This window comes from Haplochromis burtoni, unplaced genomic scaffold, assembly GCF_018398535.1.
Source record: "Haplochromis burtoni strain Fernald_Lab_line unplaced genomic scaffold, NCSU_Asbu1 Contig_54, whole genome shotgun sequence".
Lineage (NCBI taxonomy): Eukaryota > Metazoa > Chordata > Actinopteri > Cichliformes > Cichlidae > Haplochromis > Haplochromis burtoni.
The window spans coordinates 1,166,610-1,189,765 of NW_024582415.1; the positions used below are offsets into that span (position 1 = coordinate 1,166,610).

The window sequence follows — 23,156 nt, forward strand, 5'->3', positions numbered from 1 at the left end:
CAGCATAAATTGTTTTCAGTTACACAACAGGCAAAGATATGATTACTGGTATGTCGTTTTCAGAAGCATTTCATATAAAGGCTCATTTTGTAAAGCCCTTTCAGTTGTAACCACTGGCCTAATTTAATTAATGCTTAATACTGTTTTAGAACTTGTATAAGTGAGTAATAATTGACAATGTTAAGTCGGAAGGCTGCCTTCATCCTGCTCCAGCTTTAGAGAAAAAAACATGGTGCAGAACATCTGGATAAAACAAGTTTCTCGCTAACATTGCACTTACACCCATCACCCACAAAATCAAAGTCATCTGTGTGTCTCAGAACAAGGTTTAAGTGAGTGATACGTGCCAAAATAACGTCCACATGAGTGCCAGGACCCATATTTTGACAGCAGAAAATCACGTGGTAATGAGACGATTAATGTTCCTCACCTATGTAATAAACTACATTAGAATTTATAAATGCCTTATTGAAAGTCAGTTAGAAACTACGACATTTCTGGACAAGATTGGCCATTTAGAACGATAGCTTATGACTTATACATAGAACATTAGCACATGGTCGTGACTCGTGTAGGTCACTAATAAATACATTAAAAAAAAACTTCAACGTCATGCCTGAGTATCAAGAATTTCTACCAAAGCGCCCTCTAATGGCATGTTTATGCAATAGCGCCACCATTCAGAAAGGCGTGTTTAAAATCTTTTTTTAGCCATTTAATAAGTCAGTATATCAAATATATTGAGTGTCACCCACACTGGAACATTAAAATCATATGACCATGTATAAACATTAGATCATAGGTTGAAATGCATTGAGAAATACTTCATTTATCAAATGATTTTTACATATAAACTGCTTAAAAGATTTATTAGACCACCACCCAATCCAAAATTAACAATGTTGGTAATTATGTTTCTGTAATGGTTTATCCACCAGCATGTGCAAGCTATTTAAGTAAAATTATACTTTAATGTTAAAATATAATTATCAATGTTATCGATGAATTTACAATTTTGCTGTTTACTATTAAATAGTATTATTTGTTTTTATTATGATTCCAAATTATAGTTATTTACTTACATACCTGAACAGAAGATAAGTGTATTATTATTATTTTTATATAAGTAAAAATATCAGCACTTTGGTTGACCAGATCCCGCCAAACTGGTTGTTGGGCAGACATGGGGTTTGTTGTGTGGGACAAAGTGGGACATGTCAGCTTTGTAGCTTGAAATGTTCATATCTAAATTTAAAATGATAATAATAAAAAACAAACAAATGGAAAAAACAATTTTACAACACTGGCATTTATCATGTATATGCTAAATATATTATAGTTTCAACTCTCTTGATAAAAGATGAAGATAAAAGGATGCTTAATGTCGCTCTTATGGTCTCATGTGACAGTCTATACACTTCGTATTCTTTTTAATTTCACCATCGTTGCAGCTGCTAATTGTTTTTTGGTTTTCAGTTCATACTGGTGGATTGGCATACCTGTTTTCCTGATTGTCAGATACCTGTTGTATCTGACAATTTTAACATTTTTGTTACCACCATATTTCCCTCTCTGTGCAAAATCAAAAAATAACTAGCAAAAAAAGAGAAAATCTCTGTTTCTTAGAATATACTGGCTGCTTCAATTTCTATGTGGTTGTTTCCACTGTTTTCAAGACAATGTCTTCTTGGTTCTGACTAGAATTACAATAAATACAAAAAAGCCTTTCCTTCTGAGTAAAAAATAGACTTTACAAAGTGCTTGTCCTGCAGATACAGTCAAAATGTGTGACACTGTCTTTAGATGTGAGACGGGCAGGAGGACAAGGAATAAAAAAATGTTGTGCAGACATCTAATCACCCTAGACAGCTAAGCAAAATTGTGCCCCCTTTTTCTTTCTTTCTTAGAGAGCTTTGACGTAAAGTTAGCAGTACCACTTACTCAACTTGAATCGTGAAGATAATGAAGACAACGGTGTGTCTGTGAAGGTTCTCAGTCATCCAGGTCATCGTAGTCAAAGGAGCTTGCAAAGAAAAGCGTCTGGACTTCTTTAAGTTGCTAGAAGACAACAGTTCTGACAACGGTTTCCTACCGTTTGACTCTTTGTAGCAATAGTATGTTGGTCGCTAATAAGCTAGCATATATCTTTATTTAAAAAAGAATAATAATAATAAACGACTATCAAAACAAACATACCAAATAAAAGGGTACTTTCTGTAAAAGGCCGGGCTGTATGTACATCATGTAACTGCAGTGTAGCCGCTTATGAAGCGAGCTTCCAAAGGACCGGTGTTCTGCCCTCTTGTCCTGGGGCTTGTCCTGACAACCAAACACACAAAGATAAATACGGCGAAGTGGAAATAGTCTGCTATTAACTTTCGGTTTTGCGATGATAACCAAAGAGCGTCCGTTGATGTTTGAAAGTACCATTTTATAGTTAATTTGTGACATTGATAACGTTATATGTCAGCAAAATAGAGATAGCAGGTCATTTGTTACTATTTTCTCGAAGCTTTCAACCGTGATTCAGCGGAAGGGCTTTGTTGATCTTTCATAGATTTATTTTATTTTATCTTTTCATAATCCATTTGTTGAGAAGGTCGCTGAGCTGTGATCGAGCGGTGCTACTGTGATTGATTAATGTCAGACCATTACAGTATGTCAACAGTATGCTACCTAAAGGGAAAACGGCGAGGGCATTTACGCATGCGTGTGGCAGAGTAACGGGATTTTATTAGACTCATGATCTGACGGTAAATACGGATTTTATTCTACAGATGGTTCCGGTCAGCTGTTTCACCAGATTTCAGGGTTATATGCTGAAATAGTTTGTATTAATGTAACTCGTGGATACCCCCCCCCGCCCGCGCGCGCGCGCGCTTCAACCCATAACACCACACACACTAATTATATTGTTTTTTCTCTCCATTTCAGATACGGGATACGGTGACAGTGATAAAATCTGCCCATATCATTTTAGTGCATTACTTACTCCCCTTAGGCGGTTTTTTGAACTGATAATTTGCGACGATTTTGATAGGATGATTATGGGGCGCCTGGCATTAAAATCTTGATTTGGAGACTTTTTCACAATGAAAATGAAGCTTACAAAGGTATTTCTTTGCTCAAAACTGATATGCCCCTGGTTCCAGTTCCAGTTTGTGTGTTATGGCCAAAATACCAAATCCCACAGCAATCCTACAGCTCTCAGATTACTAAAGAACGTCCATTATAAACATTTTTTTTAAACAGTGTTTTATAACTTCAGTATTTATTGGACGCTATCCAACTCGCTGCAGTGCTTTTGACTATACATTATTCCGGAGCCATCACTTCATAATCACATTGCTCTCATTACAACAATTAGAGACCAGTCCATGAGTAACTTTATAGTGTATAAAATAGTAGCACTGGCAGTGTATGGCCACCAGGGGGAGGAAGAATTCTGTCACTTCCATCCTGAACTGTTTCATTGATTTTTAACATATTGCTGCTAATTATCGCCCAGACATTATCAAATCTGTTCAAGGACTCTAAAGCTATGAGACAGCAGTGAGTTAAGATGCAAAGATAAAATGCTTTTAGGATCAATATTAGTGGTTTGAACTTTTAAGTACTTCACAAATCTCGGATAGTGATATAATTTATCTGTTCTTGCAGCATTCAATGTATAAAATCAATGAAACCAACTGAAGCCCCAAATGCATTTAAATGATCATGCTATGCTTTGTCAGAAATGCTCTGCGCTAATGTAATATGTCTGTAGTAAATGGTTTGAAAACATGCAGTCCAGCAGTAGGGGAGACCGGGGATAGTTGTAACATTTTTGACATTTCTGTCTGTAAATTGGAGCTCTTTTAAGGTAGTGGATTCAAAATGTAATGCAAAGTATTTACATGTCTCTGCTATTAAATAGTGCAGCTATTTTCTCTGCAGCACAATTACCCATTGCATGGTATGGTCTCAAACACAAAGAGTGAAATGTTACAATTAACCCCATAGTCTGGGTTAGTTGTAACATATCCTGGGGTGAAATGTAACACAATGAAATAAGGGTACTAACAAAACATTAACATGTAATCTTTGTTTATTCAACACATGAATGCACTTAGAGCCATTTATGTAGCTGTGTGTGTGTGACAGAATGCAGAAATCTAGCTTTTGAACATATTCCATCTCTGACACAGTGGTCTGCATCATGTATGTGTGGGAACACAAACAGTGGAGGAATTGTGTTGCCAATGGCATTAACTCGCATATACAAATGCGACCAGTGAACCTCTCTCTGCTGATGTCGTTGCCCCAACTTGTTTAATATAAGTTAAAGTAATAGTGTGGTAAGTTGTAACATCTGCATTATTGTTACAACTACCCAGACTGTTGCTGTTACAACTGACCCAGACTCCTATAGCCATGAACTAGCTAACATTACAGCCAACGGCTAAAACATTAGCACTAAAGACCTACACAGAATATATCCCCATAGACATACAAATAACATAATTTAAGTTTGATGAGTTTAACTGCAAAGCAGATAATGCTATTAGAAATTGAAATAAAGTAGAAAAACTTACTTTTTGGCATACAAATTACTTTTTTTCATGTTAAATTGTCTGTGTTTGACAAAATGTGCTGATTTTTCACATGTGATAGCAGAACTGAATTGGGCATGCACAGGATGAGTCACATCATTTGAAACTTAGCCCTGATTGGAGAAATTGGAAGTGTTACAACTGACCCACGTTACAACTATCCCCGGTCTCCCCTATAATTATCCCTATAAATGCAACCAATTGTTACACCTCTGTGTTGTATTAATGTCCATCTAGCATATCTAAACCAACATAAATTCTATAAATTTAGGGGTTTTGCTGGCCCTGACCATGGAAAACCTTGGCTTCAGCACTGCCAATTCAAGGAAAGCAGAGCTACATACGAGTACTGTCCAGCCTGAGGGTTATTGTTATAGTTGGCCACACAGAGCGGAGTCTCAAGCCTTGAGTTGACGTGTGGTTCTTCCTCCGTCTGCCACGATGTGGGGAGTCCCAGGTGCTTTTTGTAAAGCCGCAGTGGAAATGAAGCCACTTAGTGAATGTGAGCCATTCAGCTGCACTGAGAGCACAGTCAGCCCATTCTGAATGCTGTGGTAACTATTCACAACATTTTCCTTTTACTGGTTAACAATTGCATTATCCTCAAGAAAGTAATTATTTCATGCAGAGCGATATTAAGATAATAACACCTGACATTCATTCCTGATTCTGTGGGGGAAAGCTGGATTTGATATATTTTAATTTTTTTAAATTTTTGCTGACCTGAATTCAAGGGGAATGTAAAAATGGTGAAACCAGTTGCAAAATGCCAGTCATCACTTTTTTTTTCAGATCAAACCAGCTCTGTGATTTCTATGATGGCGCGGGGAGGCACAATGCACCATCTCACTGCATTCCTTCCACAAGAAATTAATACCTCACACCTGTCATGCCACAGAATTACAATTCAGTGCAAAATGCTGAATCTCTACCATCCGCATGGAAACTGCTCTGTAGCAGGAATGTGTAGTCTGCCTCTTTTCCTTTAAATTATATCAGTGCTTTTATTTTCATAAATATTTCTATTGCTGTTTTTGAAATACATAATTGGCGCATTTTTGTTTATCTGTAAATGAAATCTCCAAAGGGAATGAGGAGACAGCTGCTTCGTGACCATGCTGGAGAAGAAGACGTGCTGTTTCCAGGTAACTCAGGTACAGCAACGAGACAGGATGCCAAAATAAAAATGTGATCATCAGATATTTCCACTGCAACTGTCACTGTCTCAGGCACTATTTCACTGCAGGGCAACCTGCACGTGGCGAATAAAGCCTTGATTAATTAATTGATTGATTGATTGATTGATTGATTGATTGATCTGTCAGCAGCCCGAGGATTTATGACGTTATGCTTTTGAGTGCCTGTCCAGAGTGTCGCAAAAGCATCGCAAAAATCTCAAGCAGTTTTTAAACGTGTTGTAACTGCAGGATAGATAAATCTCTAACATTTCAGATGTATAGAGAAAATAATAACCCCATGCATTTTAAAAGACGTGATCAGCTCATTACTGTGACAAGTGCTACCGGTGCTGAGTCATAGTCAGAAGGGTTTGTCCACATTATAACTGGAAAGGCTTGTAGTACTGGATGTACCTTTGAAATCCCATCTGTCCTTTTCACACATGTTCTCACAGTCTATTCACTTCAAATCTAAAAATACATCCAATCACTCTTCTGTATTTGTAGCACATACATTGCTAACACTGATGTTCATTACTGATGACTGACTTTGTGTTTCGATAGAAGGCTACAGCTAATTACTTTTTCTCACAGTGTCACAGCAGTGAAGTTCAGTTTACCGGTTACATTTGAACTAATTTCATATTTTCATGGCAAAACCAGTATTGTGTTTGTCATTGTTGGTGTTCCTCAATAAACAGAAGTTTCTTTGTGTATATGAGTGTTTGCACAGGGAGTGTTGGGAGGATTTTCAAAAGATGAGTCACGTGTAAACTAAGTGTCTGAAACATGTAAACTAAACAGACAATTTTCAAATTTCTTAGCTTATGTCTAAAATATGAAAATAAGAACATTCAATGTGTGCAAATCACCTTAGGGTGAGTTCTAATAATGAAAACAGGACGTTGTTTGTGAAATTGAGTAAAAAAAAAAAAAAAAAAAAAGGAGACTAGGGATAACATTTAGTTTTCCTCATTAAATGTTTGTATGTGCGTGTCTCTCTGTGTATATCTTTAGCTGAACTTGTGTTTACTGCTGTAAATTTGGATAAACCAGTATGTTTATATCCCGCCAGTGAACCCTTGCTCTGACCCAGTCCCTTGAGCTCCTAACCGATGTGCGGCACTGAGCCGGGACCCAAACGTGCCACTTCTGTGTTTCTCTCGCTTGCTTTTCCTTCCGAAACGTGCTCTCAGTGGGCTCAGGACCTCCAGACTCAGAGCCATCTTTTCACTGGGATTTCACAAACATGCCAGGGCCCCAAAAGAACATCCCTTTCACAGTGGGAACCATGGAAACTGGCACTGACCATAAGGTCCAGTTTCTAGGTATCCCAGAACCTGGAAATACACCCGGAATCCCACAGACGCCAGACGAGCACTGAAGACAGAGGTGCTGGCATTCATGCACATTTTCAGTGGGCCCTCTGACTGACTGGAGAGAAACAGAGTGACCATTCTTGTCAGATGCATCGGATGAATGTTAACAAGTTTGTGAGGATGCTCAAGACAGCATTCTTCCCAAAGTGTGGGGCCCGCCCCCATTGCAGGGTTAGGCGCGGTATGAAAAGGGGGGGAAAAAACCCAAAAACGCTTGGACACTGCTAGCACGGGGCGGCCACAGAAACGCAAAGCAGAAGATGAAGCATAGCTGAATATGTTTCCAAACCAACTTCATTCTAAGCCAAAGACTAGAAAATATGGTCTTCCCTTTGGCTTCACCTATACAAGATCCAAGGTAGGTCTCCCCTGCATAATTAGAGTCCCCTGTCAGGAGCAGGAGCTGCTCTACACATCACGGACAAACAGTATCCCACATTCTTGATTTTTAGTTCACAAACACTTGTTGTAATGACTAACTACTCCTGACATTTTGGAGATGTTAGCTCTTTATACAGTAAAGTTACAGTCGGGATACAAATAATATCAGGCTGATCCTGCCACGATTTGTTCCCCCTGTCAAATCACGGACAAACAGTATCCCACAGTGTTTATGTTTTTAAACCCATTTTGCACAGAGAGGCATTTTTTGAAAAATGTATTGATAGCAATGTTGAATATTATTACACAGGAAAAAAACACAACTACACGTAAATAATCACACCGTGACGCCTCTGCCTTTGTAAATGGAGGGACAGTAACTGTGTGCATATATGTAAGCCTGTAAAACCTGAAGATAGTCAGATTAACAGTAGGGGAGACCGGGGATAGTTGTAACATTTTTGACATTTCTGTCTGTAAATTGGAGCTCTTTTAAGGTAGTGGATTCAAAATGTAATGCAAAGTATTTACATGTCTCTGCTATTAAATAGTGCAGCTATTTTCTCTGCAGCACAATTACCCATTGCATGGTATGGTCTCAAACACAAAGAGTGAAATGTTACAATTAACCCCATAGTCTGGGTTAGTTGTAACATATCCTGGGGTGAAATGTAACACAATGAAATAAGGGTACTAACAAAACATTAACATGTAATCTTTGTTTATTCAACACATGAATGCACTTACATCCATTTATGTAGCTGTGTGTGTGTGACAGAATGCAGAAATCTAGCTTTTGAACATATTCCAACCCCCCAAAAAAGACAAATTATGGAATTTTCTGCAACTGAATATTTCATTAATTTTGGTTGGTCTTCCTTGAGTTTGGCCTCATTGGCTCAGTGGGCATTATAACCTACAACTCTTGCACCAATTTTGAACATAACAATGAAGCTGAAAAAATGTAGTTGTTCACCAGCATCGCAATTCCATTACTTTTTATCATGGCTTACCTTGGTGTGGTTTGCAAAGTGCTTCAGAAAGATGAGGAAATCTGTTTCTTGCACCCATCCTGATTTATTTCCACTACCAGTACTTCCTACTGGTCCATCTCTGACACAGTGGTCTGCATAATGTATGTGTGGGAACACAAACAGTGGAGGAATTGTGTTGCCAATGGCATTAACCGCATATACAAATGCGACCAGTGAACCTCTCTCTGCTGATGTCGTTGCCCCAACTTGTTTAATATAAGTTAAAGTAATAGTGTGGTAAGTTGTAACATCTGCATTATTGTTACAACTAACCCAGACTGTTGCTGTTACAACTGACCCAGACTCCTATAGCCATGAACTAGCTAACATTACAGCCAACGGCTAAAACATTAGCACTAAAGACCTACACAGAATATATCCCCATAGACATACAAATAACATAATTTAAGTTTGATGAGTTTAACTGCAAAGCAGATAATGCTATTAGAAATTGAAATAAAGTAGAAAAACTTACTTTTTGGCATACAAATTACTTTTTTTCATGTTAAATTGTCTGTGTTTGACAAAATGTGCTGATTTTTCACATGTGATAGCAGAACTGAATTGGGCATGCACAGGATGAGTCACATCATTTGAAACTTAGCCCTGATTGGAGAAATTGGAAGTGTTACAACTGACCCACATTACAACTATCCCCGGTCTCCCCTAACAGTATTTCGTCTCTATCAGCCATTCTGCTATTCATCTCACGGAAACAATAACGTGGCGCATAGCGTGATGTGAAAAAAGGCACATACCTTTGACGTTGGGTGACAAACTCTGTATTCCTCGTCCACACGTAAACGCAAAAAAGGAGTTTTAAAAAAATCTCCGTTTTCGGTGATTCAAAGCGCCGTTTACGTGTGGACGAAACAGCTGTCAAAAATACCAGGTGCGGACATAGCATAAAAGAATTAGCAGTTTACTTTCTTACTACCTGTAATTTATTGCAGATTACTTGTATTTGCTTAATTGTTTACTAAATGTCTGAGGTGTGAAATAAACCGCAATGGAGCAAAAGAAGGGTGTGTGTGGTTGGAGGATGTGTTTGTGCGTGTGCGTGCACGCGCGCAGGGGGCGGGGGCGCGAACATTTTTCTTGTAAAACAAAGGGGGGCCTAGCAAAAAAAGTTTGGGAACCACTGCTTTAGAAAAAGAATGCCGAGGGTTGCCAGAAAGAAAGAAAAGTATTTGATGGGGAAACTGGCAAAGAAAATAAACGATGTGTGGCCATGCACGTGTCTGTGTGCACAGCCTCTGGGAACTTCAGTTGGTCCTTCCGCCTGTACAGTTTGGTCTTTATATAGTCCCAGATCGGCGTAGAGACCGAAGAGTCGAGTGTCAGTGCGTCATGCCTCTTTCCTTCACCGACTGAGCTAACAGGAGGTTAAAAAAAACCTTAGAAACTGCTTGTAAAGCAGTGCATCTTAACCATGGAAGTATCTGTTGCATAACAAGCTAGATGGATGTCAAGTCATTACATGAAAAAAATGAAAACAAAAAAGATAATTTTGCACAAGCTGGGCTGACAAAGCCCTGACTCAAGCGCTGAGGGGGAAATTTTATTAGTGTGTAATGTGATGGTCCACTTGCATTCACACCTGTTTTCCTCACTTACTGTAAACTCTCACAGTCTTCACGAAAAAGTAAAGCTGCTGCAAATAAAAACAGTGACTGCGCGCCATAAATAAGCCACTACAGTCAGTTGGGTTGTTTATAGGTTTAAGATCACAGGTCTGCTCTGTGCTCAAACTGAAACATGTCTCGCTGGTGCTATTGCATTTGTCTTGACCCCCTGTGAGAAATGTTAGTCAGCTCAGCATGTGGTTTCTCTCTGGATGACATAACCACATAAAACTGAGAAAACCCCCAAAACAGCTATGTGTATTTTCACAAGATCAAAAGCCTGTAAACTAGAAAATGAAAGGCAGATATAACAGCTCATATAAGAACTTCTGAATTACGTGTGGCAAAAGCATCGCACTGCAGAAGACAGCCTCCGCCCATCCGTGATGATATGGTCACGCTAGTCAAAGCATAACTTGATGTAGACATTTACGCATCCCCTCTTGACTGAGCTGTGAGGATATCAACCTGTATGTTTACTTTGGATGTAGACAGCAGGAAGAATACTGTTCCTGCACGAAACTACTCACATCAAGGTTTCTGATATTTTTAAGCAGCTGGGTCACAGTTTCTAATAAGAGACTGCTGGGTTTTGTTTTGTTTTTTCTAGTTTGGTGGCATTTTGAGCATCATATGATGAGATGTAGCTCCAATATTTTAATGAGAAGGCAGATTTCTCTACAGCTGAGGTATTAAACACAGAGGAACTCACGCCATAATGATTCTGATGGATAAACAGAAAAACAAACCAGAGTTTATACACTAGATTTAAGGACTACTGCCCATTTAAGAGCTCACTTACTGGTGTAAAGCTTTATTATAGCTGCAATATGAAATATGATAGTTCATCATCAAGCTGTTTATGAAGTAAAACACCTTTCTGTGTGACAGGAATATGGCCATTAACTCTAGCCTCACATGGAAGCAGCAGCATGTTACTGCATACAGCCAAGTATTTGGAGACTGAACTGGTTGCCCAGGGTAAAAATAAAAAAAATGATGACCCCGCTGCTTGCTTCATTATACTGGGAATAAATCCAGCCCCTTTCCTCAACCCACCAAGACACTGCCAGCATTTCTGAGAGATTTAGTTTTACACACTCACACTGGGTTTAATAATAATTTGAGAAAATCAAAAGGATAACTTGGCTTGTTTACAATTCAGAACCTTTTGTTTCTCTCCATGCAGTGTGAAGCTATGATAATCCTTTCCACAACCTGTACCAGTATCAGATCCTACTGGACTGGAATATATAAACATTGGTTCTCACTCTCGGCTAAGCTAATGTATTTAAGAGTTTTTTTGTGAATATAATTTTTCTTTAAATACCGGTTTTACGTCCAGAAAAAACAGTTTGGGCTTGGCTAGCAAATGGCCTCAAATCCAGTAATTTATTCAAACCATACTGACTGCTTCTCTGGGGTAGTGACTAATTACTTAGACCTCCTTGTCAGCAATATCAAATCATCTGCAATTATTTTCAACCAGCATTTGAATTTTGAATCTCTCTTCTCTAGGCTCATCCAGCTTTGTTTCTTTCATCTAAGTAACAATAAAGTTAGACCTTTTCTCCTGTCTCAATTACTTTAAACAATTCTTCGTGTGCACCTCTCTGTCCTCGTTAGCCTGTCTTCGTTTGGTTCAGAATGCAGCAGCTAAGATGAATTTGAAAGTTGTATTATTACGTGTAAAACCCTACATGGTAGCAGACCTGCTGAGGCTTCACTTCAATCGAGCCTTTGAGAACAGCCTCTGTCAGCCCATTGGGTTGGCTGAATCAGTGGTTTATTTTAAATAGCTGCCGGCTTTTCCTTATTTTTGGATATAGTTCATAGCAAATGTGCATATGGAAGTGTGTCTCAATAAAAGAATGCAGTACCATATGCCTGACTGTGTGTTTGTATGTTCAGATATGAACACTTATTTTTAATGTGTTTTATCCAGACTGTCCAGCACTTTATGACTGTTTTAAAGTGCTAAACAAATAAAGTTATTATTACTAAATGTTGATCAGTCAAGTAGATTCCTTGTTGAACCACAAAGGAACAGAAACCTTAGGGAGGTGAACAGAAGGAGCAAGTTAATGACTCCAGCACGGTACTCGTTAATCAACTGTACATCACTATGGCAAAGGCAGGTCAACAATGAAAGGCAGCGCTAGCAATTCACTGACTGTGTACTGCCTCAGGTGTGCCGACATTTAGATACATGAAATCCCTTCAGAGTAGAGAAGAAACTCAGCGACTCATTAAAAATGAACAACTCTGATTAAAAGATACAGCTTTTAATCAAAGTTTCAAGTGATAAAAAAATGTAAACAGCCTCAACCACAAGTATGAATGTTTGTAATTGCACTGCACTGGAAGAAAACGATAGCACAACGGGGAAACGAGAAGTGGCTCTTGCAAGCAGGTTTGTATAGTCGGTTGGTGAGCGACAGGCTGGCGTTTGTGGCAATTAGAAGGTGTGGAAGTGGATGTGAAGAACCTTTGGTGATATTTACAAAATGGGAGGAACTGCATTGTTGATTGTCAGCTGAGGGTTCAATCTCGATATAATAGGAAACCAATTTGCAGGATAAATTATGCTCCACAAGCTGATCGTATCTGATATGACTGTTAGGCAACACATCAGACCGGCTCGTGTTGTGCATACATTGCTAATATGAACACTATCAGAAGCGTTCATAAAATTGCTGTAACCTAAAGGGCCAGCGTGACCCAACTTCTCACCCTTATGGACCTGATATGTCAGTGGTGAATGTGCCACTGTGCATATATGACGAGCCAAGTTGGCCAAACACTGAGATACATTAGAAATAAATGATATTAAATAACCAATACTACCTCAGACCAACATGTCTGGGTGCATTTTATGCCAGAACAGACTCATCATGTGCACAACTTTCCTGATGTGGATGATCATCTATGAAAGGGCCAGGTCTCAGTTTACCCATTAGTTATAGTTCTATAACTCCTGCCTGTTTAGGAAAACCTGCATGTTTATAAACCTACTTGTGAAACAGTTCCTGCTACTGTAGGTGTCCCAAGGCTTCAGTGACGCACACATGCACAGACTTGTGATCTTAAAGCAATACCAGGTAAGCTGCAACTTCTAGTAATACTGCACTAATGATTACTGCACTAGCGTACTTATAGGTCAGAAAATACACATTGATCCAATTCGCAAGAGGGATAATAGATTATAGATGCTTCATTTTCCTATGGAGGTCCAGTTCTCTAGATCAGTAGGTAAAACAAATCTACACCATTTATTTAACAGAAAGACAATGTGTAGCAGATCAAAGGGCAAATGCTTCAATATCAGTATAATGCAAAACATCAGCCACTGGATCATTTCATCTTTGTGTTAATATTTTGAGTTCTATTAACAAAGATAAAACTAAACAATTAAGACTATTTTCTGACTCACTAAATGTTTCTGTTTTTAATTAATCCAGCAAGTTTCACTACAGCACCATCTGTGAACTGCTCTGATATTCTCACTGCAGGCACTGCCCATACTGTAGAGAATGACATAACCCGATTCATGTTAACACCATTGTACACTTGTTGTGTTATTAACTATGTGAAACACATAAAGGTACTTAGAAGCAGCTCTGTAACATTCTCACTCCTAATTAACTAGAACATTACCAAGCACAGGACTCAATAACGCTCCCTTTAATGTGTGGCCTTGAGTAATTGTGTAAAATTCCAAAGCTCTGAGAAACCTCTGGAAATGTCACAGCGAGTTCACTTCCCAGATTAAATAGTTACCTGCATGTTTTTTAAATGTTTTGCAACATTCTTATCTAAGATTACAAGGCATGTTAATCTGGAGGCTGCGGGTAAGTATCACTACTTTCCTTGTAGTTCTTTGGGATGTTTTTAAATGTTTACAGACAGGTTTTTATAAAAATAACAAAATCACAAATGTACAAAAAAACAAAAAAAAAAAGTGGTGAAGAAAAAAAATGAAGAGATCAAAGATGGGTGTAACCTGTGTTTTTGTAAAGACAGGAAGGTAGAAAGAGGCCCGTGTGGCTTCTTTCTACATTTTTTTCTCCTCGTGAATCCATCTGGGGTGTAAACACAATGTTTATGTGTTGTGCATATCTGTGTGCGTCACTGAAACAAAATATTTATTGGAGATGCTTGCTGTACGAACAACTAAGGCACATTTGAGTACTTTGACGTGTGTCTATGCGGTATGTCACAATTGTCAATCAAAACGGAGTTGCAGTCAAAAAAAAGGAATCGCATGTGATTAAGATGAGAATTAAGGATGAGTTTGACGATGGATGCTGAAGAGACTGGTTCTTGCCTGGTTCAGCTTGCAGGTGAAACATGCTCTCGACCCTATTCAGTTTGTTTACAAGCCTCTTGTGGGGATGGATGATGCTGTTAGCTGTCTTCTGCAGCAAACTCACTCACTATCAGAGAGGCCACCTGCAGAAGTTCTCTGATGACACATCTATCTATCTATCTATCTATCTATCTATCTATCTATCTATCTATCTATCTATCTATCTATCTATCTATCTATCTATCTATCTATCTATCTATCTATCTATCTATCTATCTATCTATCTATCTATCTATCTATCTATCTATCTATCTATCTATCTATCTATCTATCTATCTATCTGTTTGATTTGTATAAACATGTTTGACTCATAATAGCTCACAGGTTAAACTTTACATTCTTTGCCACAAAGAATGTAGTATGGAGGACCAAGACGTCCTTATGGATAAATAAACAAATGAATGACTCACTAGTTGTTTAGTCTACTGAATTACGAGACTCCGTTCCTGTCTGGGGGCAGTTATTCTTCTTATAAGGGAATGATGTGGATAAAGAATAAGGAAAAAGGAAAACAAAACAGAAATTAGCTTGGGAAGATAAATATGGAGAAATAATACAGTGAAAACAAAATTTGAATATCAATTATAAATTAAATGTAAATGAAAAAAGAAATATTTATACGAGCTTATTTGAGGTGTTTGCATTGCCACTCATTTGATTTGTTTATTATTTTATCAAAGGCCATCTTCTTTCTTTGGATACTCACTTTAGGGGTCACCACAGCGTCTCACCCTATCTTTAGCATACTCCTGTCACACCAGGCCTCTGCATGTCCTCCATCACCACATCCATGAAAGTCCTCTGTGGTTTTTGTCTTGTACCCCCTGCCTGGGATTTCCATCTTTAATATCTTTTGTCTAGTATAACCACTATCCTTCCTCTGCACATGTCCAAACCCTCTCAACTCTGCCTCTCTAAACTTTGCCTCCAGTTATTTTGACCTTCAGTTGACACACATCCAGCACAGCTTAGCCTTTTGATAAAATATCCCCTTTGCCCCATTTATAATTTTGAACTTCGGTCATTAACGAGACAATTTTGAGGTCCCCACTTACCTTTCACTCACTTGAACTGTTCTGGATGTGTGTCAGCTAAAGGCCACTAAAAAAGTAAATGTGAAATGGGATCAACTCCATGTCTCTGTCATCTCAACTCTCCCAATGTGGCTTAACTGTCGCTGTTATAGCAACATTTTTTCAACAATTCCTTTATCGCAGTCAGTGAAATCTTCCCAGTTTAACTGATGGAAATATATCACTACACATAATACAAACCTGCAGAATGGGTTGTTTTTTCACAGGTGGAAAAATAAATGAAAAACAAAGATCTGAAACCAAAATGTTTCAATTTCTTTTTTAAAGGTGATACAAGACAGGAACGTTCAGTCTGATTCCACATCCCCATCACAGGTGCACTTGTGAAGTGCCAGTGGAGGTGGTGTGAACATGGGGAGAGGAACAAACACACTGTAAAACAAATCAAAAGAAGTAACTACAGTCCTACTCTATACTATTACCACCACTGTGGTGGACAGTGTCGCTGTCCCTCACAGCAGGATCTTAAAGGATCTTAAAGCACCATTATAAGCTTGATCCTGCAACACGGAAACTTTGGGGGACTCTGGGGAACTTTGCTGACAGATTCACAGTGATAAGATGTCCAGACAGATCAGAACGAACAGTAAATATGAACTCGTCCAGACAACTGTTAGTTTGCCAAGACCAGTAGTTCATTTACTCTGCGATCAGTCATTATGCCCTTTGTTTTTATTATGTGACTGCCACTCTCACTTTGCATTTATTATGAACTTTCCAGACCACTGTGTGCATGCAAATGTTGTTCCACAACAAAAAAATGTCCAAAGGAGCATCTAGGCAGAACAATTTAAGCTTCTGCATGACTATGCTAAACCTCCCTAAAAGATTTCAATTATTATGTTTGATTGCACCTCTTGTTCTGACTGCACATGACAGACATTTACCTCAGTTTGATTTTAGCTTCATTACATCTTACTCAACCATTACATCCTTTCCATTCCTGCAGAGGTTTACTCACCCAGAACAATCAGCACAATGAAGTTGTGTTAGAAAAACCTGTATAACTGTATTAGGCTTTTAACACCTTTTTTAAGGTCTTTTTTTCTTGTTTCAAACCCAAAGTTTGAAACTTAAAAAAGGGGCTTTTCTCGGCAGCATCACGTGATCAGATTGTCATTCACATTAGGTCATCTCTTGTTGGTAGAAACAGTACACCTCGTCAGTCTGGAAGAACTCCGCCCCAGCCCATCACCTGATCCTTCTTCTTGCCCAACTGCCGCTCGTTCTCTCCATTTCACCATGTGTGCACCACTCCCTTCCTTTGAATTATTTGTTTCTTAACTGTGAATGATTTCCAGTCGGCCCCTCTGAATTATGTAATCTGTGTTCTGGGAACATTTTAAAGAACTAATTTGAAATATTATTGTTGTTTCGAAAAACTACGAGATGCTAGGCTGATGATTTCTTTTTTAATTTCTTTAATTTACTTGAATATAAAAGTTTACCTCCAGACAATAGACATGAGCGCTTGGAACTATATTAAAAGGAATTCTAAGTCCAGCTATTGTCTGCAACCACATGAGGACAATGATGACGCTGTTGTCTCAACTGTGGTTACAGACTGAGTCAATTTCTGAGAATTTAACAGTGATACTAGCAAGATGGGTTTTTTTCTACACATAACATCTCAGAAATGCTGGAGGAGCTTGAAGTTTCAAAAAATTAAAAACAAAAGTGTATAAATAATTCCAAAGAGGGATTAAACGATATGGGCAGATTAAAGGTTTAATGAACACAGTAATCATAACAAGAAAAACCACAAGAACCACACCATGTAAATTGAAATCAATAGTTTCAGGCTGGTCTTATCCAGAGTGTCAAGTACAAAGCAAAGCTGTGTATTATTCATCTCTGATATGTGTTGTAGTACAACGGCTCAATACAGTGGTGCAGCTGTTGTTGGGGACTTCCTGACTTCCAACTGGTGAGAGGTGGCGTGATGTGGATGAGGTGACTGCAGTGTGTGTATGTGTGTGTGTGTCTGTGTGTTTGTTTGGAGTTAGCTGGAGTTTTCAGACGGGCTTTGCATTATCTAATTAAAGGGCAGACAGAGACAGTGGTGTGATATCAAGCCTATCTTTCAGATGGGTGAACACACTCACACCCATTTGCTTGCTCTGATAACCAGCCTCCTGGGAACTCTCGTCCGAAGCCAAACTTTTTGTCGCACAGAACAAAAGTGTAAGCCAGAACAGTCTGATCTGATGAGTACATTCCTTTCTGCTGCGGTTACTGCCTTCACTATATTACTGAGGACAAATTAACTTATACAAGTCTGCAGTGTAATTATTAAATTCATCATCTTTTTTACTGTCTACATATATCTTGCTTATCTTTAATAACGGAGACATACTGTTATCGGAAATTCAAGCAGAACCCAAATGCAGACAAAAAAGGCTGACTGCAAGGTTGGCAAGTGATAAGCTTTCTTTTTTTTTAAAGTACAGAATAGATAATAACATGTGTATGGAAGGTTAAGCTGACTTATATCACCAGATGATTATTCAGCGACGTGTTACACGTCTGAGGATGCTACAGGAATGTGTTACGAGGTCAGTGAGGGAGGAACAAACCGATAACAAGCAACAAGGTAAGCACTGAATAAGAACACAGAATATTAAACAAATAATGAACCAAGCAGCAGCTGCTGTAGCTGAAAAAGTGAAGCCATTCAGTTGAAGTGTCAAAAACTGCAATTCCTCTAGTGGATACATGGCTGAATCTAAAAATGAGTCAGTTTCTGTTTCCGTTTTGCTTGGTGAAATTCTGCTGCTGCATACTAATGCAGCAGCAGAATTTGTTACCAATTTGTTACCAAATGTTACTTAGCACTAATTAGCAGTTATTTAGTGTTTGTGGATTGTGGAATGTTCTAACCTTAGCTGATTACGCCATTAATTACATTGTTCATTTACATTCACTGTGAAAGGAGACACATGAGCAAAGTTTTCAAACAATTTAATCACACAATAGAACAAGGAACTATAGACAATGATATAGAAGATTACGAGAAAAGAGAAGGAAATTAACCCATTAAATTTGATAAAGTTTTAATAATGCGTCGGGTAGGTTCCTCCGGGAAAATTTGTAGACATATAAATAACCACGAAGGGACTCGAACCCTCAATCTTCTGATCCGAAGTCAGACGCCTTATCCATTAGGCCACGTGGTCGTCTTTGGGTCACGGGCTCTTCAATTACACCAGGTGGTCATTAACACAAAAACAAAGGACGGCTGACTGTAACACCTCTAGCTATTGTGTGTTTATATATATTAATGCATTTCATGCCTCTACAAGAGAATTCTTTTTTTAATACACTGTCTTATATTTTATATTTGAATGCTCTCTTTTTAGAGCAACTGAGTCAGTTCCTGCAAGAGCTGAGCTGATAGCCTGAGCATGGTTGCTCCATCCCTTTAGTGCTGCATTTTTCCTGTTTGTCTTTAGTCTCCCCAGGAAGAGGACAGGAAGTTGATTGGGGAAAAGGATGTTTGAGCTTTCTCAGCTGTGTTTCAGGTGATCTAAAACCAAAGTGACTGTCCTTTGGTCCACATGGCAAATGTAACCTTTCCTTCAGGCGGAAGTAGCCAGGCTTTGTTTACCATGCAGTTATTGTGAAATTCCTCTCCTGTGTATTATAGCACTGAAGAAAACACCAGGAGCTCAAAGTGCATGCATTAACCTTAATGAGGTCTGTCGTCTGTGTGTTTGCATTCTGGTTAGATCTACATGTATGTGATAGTGCATGACGCAAGAATGAACTCTACACTCCATATAAACCCTCTCAGTTTATCTCATTCACTTTACACTTGCAGCCTATGTTGGCATCTCTAAACACGTGGTGACATTTGTAAAATCAACATTAAAAGGATAATACTTCAAACGTAACTGGTAACATTCTTTAACATTCTGAATGTTTACAGGTTTGTGGTTGTATGTGTGAATGTGTGCTGAAAGATTTTTTTTTTTTTTTGCTGCACATGAAGATCCAGTGTTACTCGCTCTGCCACTATTTTCAGTCTTTCGTTCCAGTTAAACATTTGGTAACTTTTTTTACTCATGACTTCGAGATATTTCTGTCGTTTACAAGCAGTACCTCTACAGGAATGGAAAATAAAGCCAATGCGGACATGCCAGAAACTACTTCCTCTAGAGGTGTTCAAGCATGCTAACAGATGCAGCTGGTCTGCTAGCCCTGATCTCTGATAACTGGAGTCACTGAACTGGATCCCCATTTCGGATCATCTCGTTTTGGAGCAGTTCCTTTGAATTATCTGACATCTGATATGACTTGCTGTGAGTCAGCCTGTCTAAAACATTTGCATTTTATTTTGGTTTGTTTCTGTTTCAAATGACATAAAACTTTATATACATATAAACTTGTAGTGTTTCACTAAACAGGGTGGATCAGTTACATTCTGTGGATTTCCAAAGAAGCCAGAACATTTATGACAATCAAGTTTTTTTTACATGTTGTTACTACTTGAGTATTTTGACTATTGTTTCTTCTCCATGCAGCTAGGAAGATGGTAAAGTTAGACTAATTCAGTAGGCATTCCAGTAATGCCTATTGCTCCCCCCCCAACCCTTTAAAATGTTTTAAAATGTTAGCAACTTAGTAATTGGCCATTATCAATTATAATAATCCCCATATTCACACATATCACACAACAACTGTACTCATTTGCATTATCTGGGAAGCTTTCTGTTAATCGTTAATTAGAAAAGGGTGTTTATTTTCTGTATCTGTGGAAGTGATTAGAACTGTTAACCGCCATTCAACGGCATGATAAGGACTGAAGCACAGCTACACTAGCAGATAGGAGTGACAGGGTCTAAGTACCTGATGCAACTTCAAACTAAAGTGGCCCCTTTCATGACAAAAGACTTTTCTGAATAGAGCTTTGACACCTTATTATGTGTTTGTTTGCATTCTTGGACAAGCTAAGACATCTTCCTGCAATACTGGCTCCCGAAGTGGATCCAAAGGGCTGTGAAGTCCAAGTCTGTGACTGAATTGCTCTCAAACAATAATTTCTGACGTCATTCAGTGTGTTTAAGGGTCTCCCCATTGTAAATGAATGAATAAAATGCTGAATGAAGTTCAGTTTCCTGACTCGTTATCCCACCTAAGCAGTTGTGAGTGTAACTTTATTTCCTTACTATGTTTTATTTGTTGCATACATGGGGCTTTCACAGTAAAGATGGATGTAATGCTAAAGTAATGCTTTAATCATGTAAGAACATTTCCTTCTGGGCATGCAGAAAGCTCAGCTAGTCCCCTTTCCGCATGCCCAGAAGGAAAGCTGCAAATAGCTGATCCTTTTCGTACTGCTTTTTTTTTTTTTAGCACCATCTGTTTGTTGAAGTGTGTGTTCGTGTGTGAAATGTGGGGATCATTCATATGCAGAGATCGGCAGCAGCAGGCTGTCTAACTGTGCTGTCTAGCTCCCCCTGAAAGGTCCTGCAGCTCTCTCTAAACTTCAGATGACATCCTGACATCAAACACTCTTCGCATTTTCACACATAGGTGTGTTGATGTTTGAATCACTGGGTATGAATGCTACACTACAGGATCACGTTTGCCTGCACGAGCAAAGTCCTTGTAAAGACATCCTGTTTGTGTGGGCTTCTTGTGTATCATGGGAAATACCCTAGACCAAGATGTGTGTAAAACAGTGATTTTCTTTGGTAACTTGAGGAGGGGGGCAATAAACCTAATTATGGATTATTTCAAGGGTTATCTTTTCAGATTAGGGTGTGTTTATTATCTAATAAAAATAAGCCTTGGGTAAATTTGAGCCTATGCTTCAGTGTTCGCTTTCAGTTTTGAAGGAAACATTGATGTTTGATAGCATGGCTTCAGGCAAGTACATTTTTTCTTTGCAACTGTTGGCATGATTCAGCTTGCATTGAAGATTGTGTTATTTCAGACCCATTTTACAAGCATCTTGGAGAAGATCCATCTGAAGTGGACTATGTTCCTGTTGCTTTTGAGACATAGTCCACTTCAGAGTCTTCATGTGTGAAGCATGGTCGGACAAGCTTCACTTTTTAAGGATGTGAAGCCTTCATAGGCATGTCAGGAAGTCTGAAAATCTGCAAACCTGTGGTTTAAGTTCTTCCCCTAACCTGAAGTTACCCAAAATGCAGATAATGCTACATTAAAATGCAGCACAGGTGTTTGGAAGAGATCCACTATCTATGGCTTACTCATGGCATAAGAAGTTTTTACAAACGGTCACGTTAAAAGAATTGTGAAAGCGATTTGATGAGCACTACATGGTCACACCTAAAACATGCCTGTAACTGCAAATTTATTGACTAATAGTTCTGATCTGAGATAATTGTGGGTAGAATAGCATGTCATCTTTGGTAAAGATGTGCTGTTGGATAATGGTGATCTCGCAATTTGCAGAAGAATGTAGCTACCTTGCAAGGCAAAAGCTTCACCCTATAATACACCACTGAGATGTTTCTCAACAGTAGAGCTCCTATTTTGCTTTGCTTGTTCAAGCCCCCCACATTGCAAATGCACGTATATGTGCACACAGCTGATGCAACACAGTTTCTCACCAATAGTGTCGCACAATTTCTGTGGCATCTGGCACTGCATCAAAATACAGCACTGTGCCAGTAGAAGTAGGTCAGAAGAAGGCTACAAGCTAGTTCACATGCAAGTAAACAATGCAGGTTTCAAATGGCAGGAAAACCAGATTTCCAAATATTGTATAAGAATTGGGCATTTTTTAAGGGCACCTTTAGCCAAGGATAATTAGAATCTTATTAAATTATCATCACCACCAAAAAACAGAAAAACACTGTTTGAGTAGCTACTACTGTAATCTAGATGTGTGTGTAGTTTTTTTCTGACTGCAATCTTTTGCTACCCACCCCCAAACCCACCCCTACCAGAAAAACAAGGAAGAAAGAAAAAGCCAAACAACAAACACAGCAAGAAGCCTTTTTGATAGTCCACCTATCACAAAGCAATTCTCAAAAGGATGAAGAGACTGACAACAGATTCCTTACAAAGTTCATAAAACAATAAAAATATATTTTTATATACCGTATTTCCCGGACTACAAAGCGCACCTAAATATTAGCCGCACAAGCTAAAATCAGGGGAAAATCCTGTTTTGTACATACATTAGCCGCACCTGACCAAAAGCCGCAGGTGTTTCAATGTTGACTTATCATATGTAAGAGAATATGCACAAAGGGAATTGTCAGGAAAGAGATGGCTGTTTGGAGACATCACTTTTATTAATATTTTGAAAAACAAGTTATGGGTACATATTTGCACATGTAGTACATAACGGAGCCCCCCAGGGGACATGGGAGAAAAAAAAATTAGGGAGGAAAAAAAAAAAAATTAGGGAGGAAAAAAAAAATAAGACTGACTTTTGCGAGATCTCGCAAAAGTATTGCGAGCGCTCGCAAAAGTATTGCGAGATCTCGCAAAAGTATTGCGAGCGCTCGCAAAAGTATTGCGAGAT

The 23,156-nt window shown here is 38.6% G+C and overlaps 1 non-coding gene across 1 annotated transcript; it reads right to left on the reverse strand.

The window, feature by feature from the left end:
* Positions 1-18,755: 18,755 nt before the first annotated feature.
* On the reverse strand, positions 18,756-18,828 carry trnar-ucg. The gene has a single exon. It is a non-coding gene; the product is annotated as a tRNA-Arg (tRNA).
* Positions 18,829-23,156: the final 4,328 nt, after the last annotated feature.